Below are 13,754 nucleotides of genomic sequence, written 5' to 3'. Positions count from 1 at the left end.
AAATGTATACAACAATTTTCGACCACTTAAGAGAGATTGGAAAGACAAAAAACTTGATAAATGGGTGTCTCATGAATTGAATGATGACCAAAAGAATTATGAAGTTTTATCTTCCTTTCTTTTACGCAACAAAACAATTTGTTTCTCGACCGAGTTGTGACTTGTGATGAAAAGTGGATTCTTTACGACAACCAGCGATGCTCAGCTCATTGGTTAGATGTCAATGAAGCTCCACAACACTTTCCAAAGCCAGAGTTGCACCAAAAGACTGTTTGGTTGTCTGTACCGGTCTCATCTATTACGGGTTTTCAAATGCACGCGAAACCATTAAACACATGAAGTACTGTCAACAAATGGATGAAATGAATCAGAAACTTCAACAACAACAACACCCAGCATTAGTCAACAGAAAAGACCCAATTCTCCTCCACAGCAATGCTCGACCACATGTTGCTAAACCGACCGTGCAAAAGTTGAACGAATTCAGCTATGGAACTTTGCCTCATCCACCATACTCTCCAGCCATCTCACCTACCGACTATCACTTTTTCAAGCATCTCAACAACTTTCTGTGTGAGGAATGCTTCAAAGCCCTAAGCGATATAAAAAACACCTTCAGCGACTCCATCACCACCAGAACGCAAGATTTTTTTTACGTTACATGCATAAATATACTTGCTTTGTTGGTAAGAGTGTGTTGATTCTGATGGAGTTTATTTTGATCAATAAACTTTTCTAGAGGTTAATGGTTCTATCCTCGGAGCAGGCAATACTAAGAATACAATTGTGAATTACTTAAGACTTTTACCTGGTCATAGCTGATGGAACAAGGACATGCTACCTTTGTGGATTCAATAAAATGTTCTATTCAGAATTCTATGCATATTGCCTACTCCAACAGAAAAATTCCCAAGTTTGACAAGATACATCTAAAGAAGATCAGAGGTTACATTTTTAGAAAGCCGAACAAGCCTGTCTATGGTTATAAATGAGATTTTAATTTTATATATATATATATATATATATATATATATATAATATAAAGCTCTGTGTGTGTGTGTGTGTGTGTGTGTGTGTGTGTGTGTGTGTGTGTGTGTGTGTGGTCATGAATAGGCTCCTATATGATTGACTATTTTAAAAAACTGATCACGTATAATGATAGATGTATCGAGACACAGGAATGGGTATGTTTGATCTGGCAGAACGGTGGTTCATTAAAATTGTGGAGTCTGCGTTCACGCCTAGTCCATAAAGTGTGGAAATAAAAATTTTAAAATTAAAAAAAAAACGTTTACAAGTGTACTTTGATAAGTATGTTTTAACTTAAATAGGGATAGTATAATAAAATTGTGGGGTCTGCGTTCGCACCTGGCCTCCATACCATGGAAATGGGCACAAACTTTAATAAAGACTTTTCATATCTATCTGCGTAAGTATACTTTGATAATATGTTTCAATTTGAAGAAATACGGTATAATAAAATTATTGGGTGTTCGTTCGCACCTGACCTCCATAGAATGGAAATATGTCACAAAGTTTAACGAGTTTTTTTTAATATAGATCCACAGAACATTGTGATAAGTTTTTCAGTGTGAACAGGCATGGTATAATAAATTATTATCTATTTTATTTTGACTTTCATCATATTTTGCTTTGGTTTTGATACCCCTAAATTCAACCCAAATTTACAACTCTTCCTTTTCATAACCTATCATACTTTCATAAATCAGAGTCCATTTTCTGTAGGCTGTTTTTGAACCCAGACAACGACGGGTACTTTTGCTAGTATATATATATATATATATATATATATATATATATATATATATATATATATATATATATATATATATATATATATATATGAATAATGGTTGTATGCTTTTAGTTTCCTAGATATAAATCCACTGAGACTCCTACGTTTGATGAATGAGCAGAGCGTGTTTATAATATTTTTATTTATATAAACAATATTTGCTACATATGTGCATACATGTTTTTAGAGATCCCACATTGTCAGGATATAGAAAAAATATCATTCTACAGACTCAGTAGAACATATTTTTATATAAAAGAGGTGGGCATATATAGATACATTCATATTTACATCTATTTATATATGTGTGTGTGTGTGTGTGTGTGTGTTTGTGTGTGTGTGTGTGTGTGTTTGTGTGTTTGTGTGTGTGTGTGTGTGTGTGTTTCTTTAAACATAAAGGTGTATCAACGCCAAAAAGTGTCCTGGCGATGGACTGAGCGACTTGCTGCTGACCTCTCCTTTTCCACGTTTCCACCCTTTTTATTCTCATATTCTCTCTCACTTATAATGTTTTTTTCTTCTTCTTTTTCCTTCTGGTAAAAGCTAGATACAAAAACTTTTTTATATATAGAAAATGTTCTTGGACTAACTCTGTAGAATGATATTTTTTTGTCACCTGACAATGTGGATCTCTGAAAAGAGATCGTTACAGAAACGTGTATGCACATATGTTGCTAATAATGTTTGTATAAACAAACATATTATAAATATGCTCTGTTCGTTTATCAGGCACTCTTAAATAAACATAGGAGTTTCAGTGCATTTGCATCTAGGAAACTAAAACTATACAACCATTATTTATATATATATATAAATCTTGTATATCGCTTTATTGCAGATCAATATTTTTTTAATTTGAAAATTTCCATGAAACGCAGAGAAATGAAATTTGGTACACGAGAACAGCACAACAAGGTGCCTTATTTCCATTTTGTGGAATTTCAACAAATAATTTAAAAATTATGCTAATTTTTCTATTTTCTGGTAATTTTAAGTGGGTATCACTTTATTGCAAGTGTCTAAAAATGTATATTTTCTGTTATAAAACAATATTATAACTTCACATTTCTATTTATATGAAATAAAGAACATATCCAATAACAATATTAACAAAAACAAGAACGAATTTCACATTATTTTGTTTAAGGAAATATTCATTTATCAACATAACTCCCATGCTTCAAAATCACTTTGAATGGCCTCTTGTCAACTGATGATGTATATCAGCGGATTTGAAATGATGTGATGTTATAGAAAACTTCCAAAATCTCCCTCCAATGTTCATCCTTCAACAAAAATTGAACACCTCCTTCATAAACTTTCTTCTTTATTATTAACCAGAGCTGCTCAATTGGAGAACAAGGTGTCCATGTCATCAAATTTTCTCCACTAATGCCTAATGACTTAAGGTAGAATGTTGTAGCCTTGGCTCAGTGGGATAACGCATTATCATGCATAAAAATTAATTTGCAGTGATGTGCCAATGGAAGGTCACCAAGCCATGGTGACAAATGCTCATTTAAAAATAAAATATGACTGGCTCGTCAGTTTGATACCTTGCAGTCGAAATGGTCAAATTCGTTCATCGCAGATTATTCCAACCCAAACCATGACACCACCACCTCCTTGTTGATGACGGAATCGATGAGGGATATGGAATCCAAGAGGACTCTAAACTTTGGCTCACCTATCTGATCCATCAAGGGTTGCTCTGGCCTCATTGGTGAAAAGAACATTTTCGAAGCTGGTTTTCATGTATTTCTGAGCCCAAGCCAAACGTTTTTCCTTATGAGTTTGTTTTAAAACAGGTCTTGCTATGGGTGTAATGCTTCTTGGAATTTCGTTTAAGACATTGTAGCATGTCTTTCTGGACAAAGAAGATATTCCAGCCTTGTCAAATATAGCAGCACTGTTGTTGCTCAGATGGTGGATGGGAATTTTTTCTAACATCACAAGCAGAAACTGACTTTCTTGTGTTTTTGTCCTTTTTTGGTTTGATGTTTGGATTTTCAACAAATGAAGATAATGCTCTTCGATTTCTTCCAAGCTCCTTGGCTAGATCTATGAGAAATAAGCCTTCTGCAAGGCCTGTAACAATATGTTCCTTTTCACTAGCTGTCAATCGACCCTTTCTGTGCATTTTGTAATAAAGTGATACACACTTAAAATTACCAGAAAATGGAAAAATTAACATAACTTTCAAAATATTTGTTCAAATCAAACAAAAATGAAGGAAATAAGGCATCTCATTATGGTCTTTCAGTGTACCAAATTTCATTTCTCTGCATTTCATAGCAATTTCAAAATTAAAAAATATTGACCTGCAATAAAGCGATACACAAGGTTTATATATATATATATATATATTTATTATTTAAAATAAAAAGCAGGCTTCTTTAGTCTTTGACAGACTGTGGATACCCACAAAGGGTTGCCTGTGCATAGGTGCGCAATCTCCAATCATACCTCTCGAGTCGATATTGTTAAATACCAGTGGCAAGTAAAGTGTATGTACAGGACGACTTTAAACAAATGTTGAGATAAGCGGAGAGCACATACAGCACCTAGAATTTTCAAATGGTCACCCATCTGGTACTAACCAGGCTCATATATATTTAATAATTAAATATTATTTATATCCACAGATAAGCTTGTTTCACATTTTAAAGTCCATTAATGTAATTCTACAACCTATCCACCGATCAAACAATTCGAGCTTCAGATCTCTTGTAGTCCAACATCTATAACCATGCGAGCAACCGATCAGCTGTGCGATTGAAACATATAAATACTGCTTTTAATTAGTTCTATTTCAATTGTATCTAGAGGGTTCAACCTATGGAGACTACCTTTGCATTACTGCTTTAGTAAGACAATTTATCCCAAACAATGGCCTCCCTGATAACGAGACTTATAATTATAAATTTAATAATTAGATATTATTTATATCTACAAACAATCTTTTTTCTTCTTTTGAAGGCTCATTAGTGTGGCTGTAAAAGTGATTTGCTGATAATTAATAATACTATAAATCTGAAACAAGATTAGGTTTAATGCTCTCAAAATTTACACTAAAACTGTTCACATGCCATAACGGATAAAAGCATTGATTAACAATCAGTTGTAAGTGACAGTCTTCAGGAGGCTGAAGGTGCAATTCTCACTACAGGTTATATTAACTAAACATATAAGAAAAGATTACAATCCCATATAGATTCTCGAGTTCAACATAAATATTTCTGAATTTAAAAAGATGCACGTGAAGAAAATTGAAGGTTACATTGGTTTAGACGTTGTGAAAATAACAACAAAAACAAGAATAATACAAAAATAAGAATAGTATTCTAAATAATACAAATTGACAGGAATTGTATATAAAAATTACGAAGTTTCTTGTCATGTTTGCAAAAGGACCCTTTTTTACTGGGGACATATTTTACTTGTCACCGTACTTTTGACTTCTCGTTTGCTGTGACGTTATCTTAAACTTTCCCTTTTTTTTATTCTTTCTCCTTTCTTTCACGCTAAATCTCTATTTAAAATGTGAAAATAACAACAAAAACAAGAATAGTACAAAAATAAGAATAGTATTCTAGAATAGTACAAAAATAAGAATAGTATTCTAAATAATACAAAAATAAGAATAGTATTCTAAATAATACAAATTGACAGGAATTGTATATAAAAATTACGAAGTTTCTAATGTTTGGAATTATTGCACTTTTATAACAGCTTATTTAAAGCAGAAATATTTGTTTCATTCATAATGCACTAATTTTGTAATGTTCTGAAATTTTTTAAAATGAGGATTGATAATTTGTATCAATTGTTAGACATATGGTGTAACATTATTGGTTAAAAATAATTGCTGACAGTTAATTGGAGGTTGATGGTTCAACATTTCACGCAGGCGATAATAATCAAGAATAACATGAAATTAACACTTCTATTGATCGTGGCTGACAGAACAAGAACAATTAACCACCTTGGATTCAATAAAAAATTTTCAGTTTTAAATTTTATAAAGGTTCCTAAATTGGACATAAAGACTTCAAAAGTCAACTCTGGTTCCAAGTTCAAAAAGATGCAATAAAGAAGATTAGAAGTTACATGGGCCAAAGCAATTCTGAGTCGATGTCATCATCTTGTTTATCTCAGTGGCGTGCAAAGCTCTAATGATGCCTTGATAATACCCGGGGTCAAGTCTTTGATTATATGCTTCAAAGACTCAAGTATAAATGCTAGTAGTCAGAACATATTATGAGAAAGAGAAATAGTTTAAATATTATTGAATGTAATACCACCTTTCTCTTCTCTGTACGCTACTCGCTTCTTATCCCAATATTTTGTCTGAATAGTTATTCTTATGCATGTTGCTTCTAGTAATCGTTTGAAACAACATGATATATATATATATATATATATATATATATATATATATATATATATATATATATATATATATATATATGTTTTATTTTTTTATTACCGTTTTATCTGTTTGGTTACATATGTTTCAGATGTTGGACCCTGTTTACGATCTAACAGCCTCGTCAGACCTTACAGAAATGGTTGGTTAGTATTAGGAAGAATTGTTTTTAGGAGGAATACGTAAAAAAAAGAGGAGGGGGGGCGGTTTTGGGGTAGGAAAAAAAGGAGGGGGGTTTTGGGGTAGGAGATAGGAGATAATATTATCTCCTACCCCAAAACCCCCCTCCTTTTTTTTTACCCCAAACCCCCTCCTTTTTTTTCCCCCATATTCCTCCTAAAAACAATTCTTCCTAATACTAACCAACCATTTCTGTAAGGTCTGACGAGGCTGTTAGATCGTAAACACGGTCCAACATCCGAAACATATGTAACGAAACAGATAAAACGGTAATAAAAAAATAAAACACATATTTGCTCTGCAATAGTATTGAGCACTCTCTTCAGGTTTTTACTAATTACCAATTTTACCAAATATATATATATATATATATATATATATATATATATATATATATATATATGTAACTCAAATGACCAATGTAACAGGTGTTGTAACCCAGCATCCGGTTTACGACTTCTGGTTGCGCATGCGTACATAAACATAAATCCATCACGTAATACGGAAATGAACGATGTAAAAAAAAAAGCAGAAAGTATCAACAATTGTTTATTTGGATAATTAGACGCAAAAAAAAGATTGGGACACTGAAACCATACACAGTAAAACAATACATTTTATTGTTGCGTTGATTATTTATTTGTAATGCAAATAAAAAACATGTATAAATAAATAATCAACGTGACAATAAAACGTATTGTTTTACTGTGTACGTTTTCAGCGTCCCAATTGTTTTTTGTTTTTTTCGCGTTTAAATTATCCAAATAAACAATTGATAATACTCTCTGCATTTTTTTTTACATCGTTCATTTCCGTATTAGTTATTTTAACGCAATTTTCTTACAAATAAATCTACTTTAACCCATTCACAACCATAAGAGCATTTTACAACGGCGATTTATACACCGCCTTCCTTTTTTTTAATTTATTCTCCATTTTTTAATACACCTTTCTTAAAAAACATTCATACATTTTCTTCTACACTACCAACATAAATAAATAATGCCGAAAATATGTTTTTTTTACTTTGCATTACAAATCAACGCGACATTAAACCTTATTGTTTTACTGTGTACGTTTTCAGCGTCCCAATTGTTTTTTTTTGTGTGTGTTTAAATTAAAAGATATATAAAAATTTGAATTTAACTTTAAGTACCATGGTATCTGTTCAGTGCACATTTACCTATAAGTATGACAAACCACTTATAATTCAATGGCTATAAGTTTTTTCAAATTATAAACAGAACGACGCATAGAAAGCTATCTATATTTATAATTCAATAACTTGAGTGTTATTTCTTCCGCCCGTCACACCAATAATTTCCTGGGTAAGGTTAACACTTTTGTCCAAACTTCCAACTTCCAAACTTCTGTATACGTAACGCACCTTCTCTCAACTCTCAATGAACTTCTGCTAATTCAACTTATTTCTTCGAAATCCAACTTCAAAATGAACGTCCCTCTAAAAAATCGACCCTCTTTTATCTCCAACCAGGAGCATCTCATTTGCATATCGGATGGTCACATTGCAGGCATATAAAGAGATAAATTATGCACACGTGCTAATTAGGTAAGTCGCACGTTTCCCTACAATATTCTTTTTTCATTTTACTATACTTTCATAGAAATGTCACAAAACAGTATTTTCTTACGTCACAAGTGTCACGCTCATACATTCCATAGCTAATATAACATACTGATCCAACTTGTTATCGGTAGTCTAGTATATATATATATATATATATATATATATATATGTGTGTGTGTGTGTGTATGTATGTATGTATGTATGTATGTATGCATGTATGTATGTATGTATGTATGTATGTATGTATGTATACACAAATATATATAGAGAGAAATAAAAAGGAACAAACCGTATTATGTGTTCATCAACGTTTCGTCTTTATTTCGAGACTTCCTCTGGATGAATAAGATTAAGAAAAAAAAACTTTCTGAAAACACGCGCATAAATATCATTAGAGACAAATTAGACTCAGTCGAGCCTTCCATAAAGTTTACCTATTAAACAGAAAACAATCACTCATTACCTTTTCTAGACATACTTATTATAAAATCCAATAATAAACTATCCTTCAAAGTTCACTGCAAAACTACACACAAAAACGATTGCATACATTTCTACTCACACCATAATAATAAAATAAAAACAGGGATGATAATTGGTTTCTTCTTACGCGCTTTCAGAATTTGCAGTCCTGAATATCTGGACGAAGAATTCAAATACCTCACAAACATTTTGAAACCCTTGCAATATCCGACATATTTCATATTGAATGCTAAGAGAAAAGCCACACAAATATTTTCCAGGATAAATAATAAAAAGTCATATACACCAGACCTTTCTCTCATAAATAGACATCTTCTTTTACCTACACACACCAATAATACAATAATCTGTAACGCACTAAACAAACTAGAAATTCCTATTGTAACAAACCACATCACTAACCATAAGACAAATATTAAAAACTACGAAATGTCTCCAAAACAAACCAGTTTCCAATGGAGGTATATACACTATTCCTTGCCAAAATTGCTATCATAAATACGTTGGTGAAACCCAGCGTAAATTAGAAAAAAGGCTCAGTGAACATAAAAGAGATATAAAAAACAGTAATTCTCTAAGTGCATTATTCTCTCATTCATTGCAGCATAATCACACTTTTGACTTTAAACAAGCAAAAGTAGTTAAATTTATTTCAAATAAACCGCGACGGAGACTTCTTGAATCTGCGCTTATCGCAAGTTCAAACACAATTAAACAGCGTACAGGTTTCTATAACATAGCGCCATTAATAAGTAAATTTTTATTAAAAGAACACAATTTAACTGTAGACACAGGTTAACCTTCTCACACCATTTAAACACCCCCTGTAATAATTAATACATATAATCTCAATCAATAAATTACATAACAAAAAACACTCATTTCATTTCTGTTACAAACCTATATTTTAATTTCAACAGATATGTTTCTTTCCATTAAGAATATTAACTGCGTCCATATCTTTTAAAATTACATTAACGACTATATGACGTCACTAAGATTTCCCTTTCTTTAACAGCGCAAGCCCCCCCCTCCTCCTTTTTGAATTTCCACCGTCTTTTTTCCGTTTTTCTGAAATAGAACAGCGTCACACTTTGCACGTGAAACATTTTCAAATATTTTGTACTGGTGTTTTTTGTTTCTTAATCTCATTCATCCAGAGGAAGTCTCGAAATAAAGACGAAACGTTGATGAACACATAATACGGTTTGTTCCTTTTTATTTCTCTATTTTGTCGGAATACTATTTCCATTATTTTCATCACAAATATATATATATATATATATATATATATATATATATATATATATATATATATATATACATATAATAAAAATATATATATATATAGTTTCATTTTCGTTTTATTTTCGCGTTGATTATTTATTTGTAATGTAAATTTAAAAAAACATATTTACAAATAAATAATCAATGTGACAATACAACGTATTATTTTATTGTGTACGCTTTCAGCGTCCCAATTGTTTTTTTGTTTGTTTTTTTTCGCGTTTAAATTATCCAAATAAACAATTATTAATACTTTCTGCATTTTTTACCCCGTTCATTTCCGTATTACGTTTAAGAAAAACAAAACTATGCATTATTAAATAAAGAATATTGAATATTTCTTTGAAGGATACACAGATTTCCTAGTTGTAGATTAGTATTCGTAATGTGGATGGATCACAGCCTCACATTATTTTTGAAGAAATGTGAAATTGATACTTTTATATACACCGCTTTTATTTATTTATGTGTTTATTTTAGCCATTACACATTTCTATACACAATTGAAGGAGATCTACTTTAAGAGAAAAGAAATCCTATTCTTTGGATATTTATGATGATGAACTTGTTGCAAAAGAAAATTATGTGGCACCAATACTCGAAATAAGGAGAGTTTACTGAAACACTTTTACTGTCAAGTCTCAGATTCTGTCCACTTGGTCTCTGGAGAAATGTAACCAACCACCTCTATGATACTATTCTTCATTTTTAATCTTTATATTAGCTTTCTCCCTTGTGGATGATTTATTCATGTATAAAAAAGAGAAAAATACACACAAAATAAACAGCTACAGTTACAATATCATAGAGACTTTTGAAATATAAGCTATTTTGAGTAAACTACTTCAATGTCTTCAATGGATAATACCATCTTAAGTTTCTTTGTGTCACAAATGCTTTTAAACTTTCTAGACACCACCACAACTGCCATTATCCTTGTCAGTTTAATATGTTGACATGTATTTGGTGACTTTTAGAAATTGACTTTCAAATTAACATATCTCTGACTATATTTATTTAGTCAAATATATTTAATGACCAACGGTAATAATTACATAATTCAACATTTGACAAAATATGAATATTAGATTTAAATTTAAAAGTTCATGTAAACATTCACTTTGCTGCCATACTATTCAGCATAATCTTTTCAGATACCAAATTTAAAAAGTGTATATTCGGAATATCAGAAAGTTTCATCAGATAGATGTCCTGCTGTCTTGGCAGACCGAGGACAGGTTCAAAGCGTTCCTTCACATAATGGCAATGGAGAAGTGCTTATAGAGCCAGGGCAAGTCAGTTCCTATTTGGAGACCATGGAACCGACTATTCTCAGTTAAAATTCTCAAAGATACATTATGATCATTTATGTTCTAACACTGTTGGGAAAAGTATAACCACACAAATCTCCTGGGTAAAATAGCAACTTTGTTCAATGAATCGTTTACCACAGGTATTTTTTTCAACATTTAACAATCCAGAAGGTTGATATGACGCAATATCATCCAAACCAGTATGTCATAATCATGTCATGTCAGTTGCGAGTAGTGTACCATCTGTTTTGTTGCCATGAGACCACACTTCCAAACATCATCTCCTTCTTAATATGGGTAGTAGTATAGTATTATGGGGGGGTAGTGTCTTTTTTATTGTTATGAGACCATCTTCCCAGGCATTATCTACTTCTTTTGGACATTAGTATTAATAAAGTATCTGTTCTGTGGTTATGATATTATCATCACTTTTTTGGAGAGGGGGGTAGTGTAGTATCTGTTCTATTGTCATGAGACTATCCTTCCAGGCAATTATTATTGGGTATTAGTGATAATGCAGTATTTGTCCTTTTTAGGAGAAGAGGATGGTAATGTAGTGCCAGTTCTGTTATTATGAGCTCGTTATCCAAGGCATTATCTCTTCCGGAAGTGAAATAAAATGTTAGGGAAAAGGACAGAAAGATGAGGCAGATGAAACGAGAGAAAGATTATTATTGTTAAAACTATGGCAGGAAACAGAATTATCCGGGATGAGGAATTCCTGGATTTTGTTTTACTCAGCCTTGTCTAGGAGCTATATCTATAAGAATTCAGTATTACGCTTAGAAGGAATAGCTCCAATAAATGAATTACATTATTTTTTAGCACATTAAAACAAGAAAGATGAATGAGTTTGGTGGAGGATAAAGAGAGAGTTAAGGAGAAAGAGAAAAAAATAAGAGCGAGGGAAAAAGAGAAAAATAAAAGGACAAAGAAAGACAGACAGACAGACAGAGATAGAGACAGAAATAGAGAGAGAGGGAGAAGTTTTACTATAAAGATATTACACATACTTTTAACTTCTGTTTAGATTTTTACAGCCCCGGAAAATGCCGGGTAGCCCGGTAATCTATCAAAACACGGAAATGAATAAAGACATAGAATCATGTGCTTTTTTTTGTTTTTAGTTTTGTTTTTAGTGTTTTTTTTAAGGCAAAAACTATACTATACTAGCGCTTGCAAACGTGTTCTGTCCCATTTTGTCCTTTTTAACGACCGCTTCCAATGCTAGATCAAAATAATCCAAAAGATTATTCAACTATTTGAGTAAAACAACTGTTAAGGAAGAAGACATACAAAGCTGCAAGTTCTTCAGAAGAAAGAAACAAGGGCCACTTCCATACAAACAAACCAATGCGCTTAACCTTGATTGTGTTTGCAGATATGTTCATAGAGAGAAAAACCTTTTATCCCCAATCTTAAAACATCAACACGATTAAGTTTTAATTTAGTTGCAACTGTTCAAATATTTAAAACTCTTTAGCCAACATAAATATGTTCAGTAGATTTCATTTTTCTTTTTTTCCAAAAATAAATTTAAATAATAGTAAAATGATATTTTGACTTTTACTAATAAAGAGACCTTTTTATAGAGTTTCTTGGTAAAACTGGAAGGAAATTATATATATATATATATATATATATATATATATATATATATATATATATATATATATATATATATATATGAGCAAACAGTTAATAAAATATGTTAAAAAACACTTTGAAATGAGTTAAAACATATTTAATCTGAAAAGGAAACACTAGATAAATGGATAGTCCTTAATCCGCGGAGTTTCAAAGAAATACTTTCCTACTCATCAGAGGGTAGGAATTAGCAAAATGCGGGATTGGATTTTGCATGCAGAAGTATTTGATGAAACAACAAGTAAGTCAAAGATCTTACTTGAAAACAAAAAAAGTGAAGCAGAGGGAATATGGTGAAGAAAAAGGTGATTACAAATGAATGGATAGTCTGGTGGAATATAAAAAATCCAGTGACGGTAAAATCCAAATGTAAAACTTCAAAAAAGTTAAAAGAATTTCCATTTGTACACGTAAAATCCAAGGAGATCTCGTAATTGGAAGAAGATGGTCCATAATAATCCAAAGGCAGAAATCCATGGAATAATTCACAAAAATGTGTACAAGGGAAAAGAAGAAAAGATTCCAATTATATTAATAAAAGAAAAATAAGATGTGCTTTTCACTCTACTTCCGAGGCATAAATATAAATAAGAAAGATCTGGGAAGAGAAAAAAAAAATGATGATAAAGTTAAATATAAAATATAAAATAAAGGGAAACAAAAGTAAAAATGACCCAGACAGGAAATGTTAAAAGCGCGAAAAAATATATAGGGCAAAATAATATAGGTCAACTGAAATGTACAGGTCATCACTTAAAAAAATGTCAGCAAGAGTTGTTAAACGACACTAAAAGGAAAATAAAAATAAATAAATAAATAAATAAGTAATAAATATATAGAAAATAAAGAATAAATAAATAAATAAATAAATAAAATATAATATAATAAAAAATGAAATATAAAATATAAAATAAAATAAGATAAGAATAAAAATAAAAAAATAAAAATTATTTAAGGGGAGAGAATGGCTGGTATCTGCAAATCCAGGAAAAAAAAAAAGTAAGTAAATGC

The sequence above is a fragment of the Euprymna scolopes genome, chromosome 4 (assembly GCF_053919585.1).
Source record: "Euprymna scolopes isolate OS-2025 chromosome 4, ASM5391958v1, whole genome shotgun sequence".
NCBI classification, from domain to species: domain Eukaryota; kingdom Metazoa; phylum Mollusca; class Cephalopoda; order Sepiida; family Sepiolidae; genus Euprymna; species Euprymna scolopes.
This window is presented reverse-complemented; position numbering follows the sequence as displayed.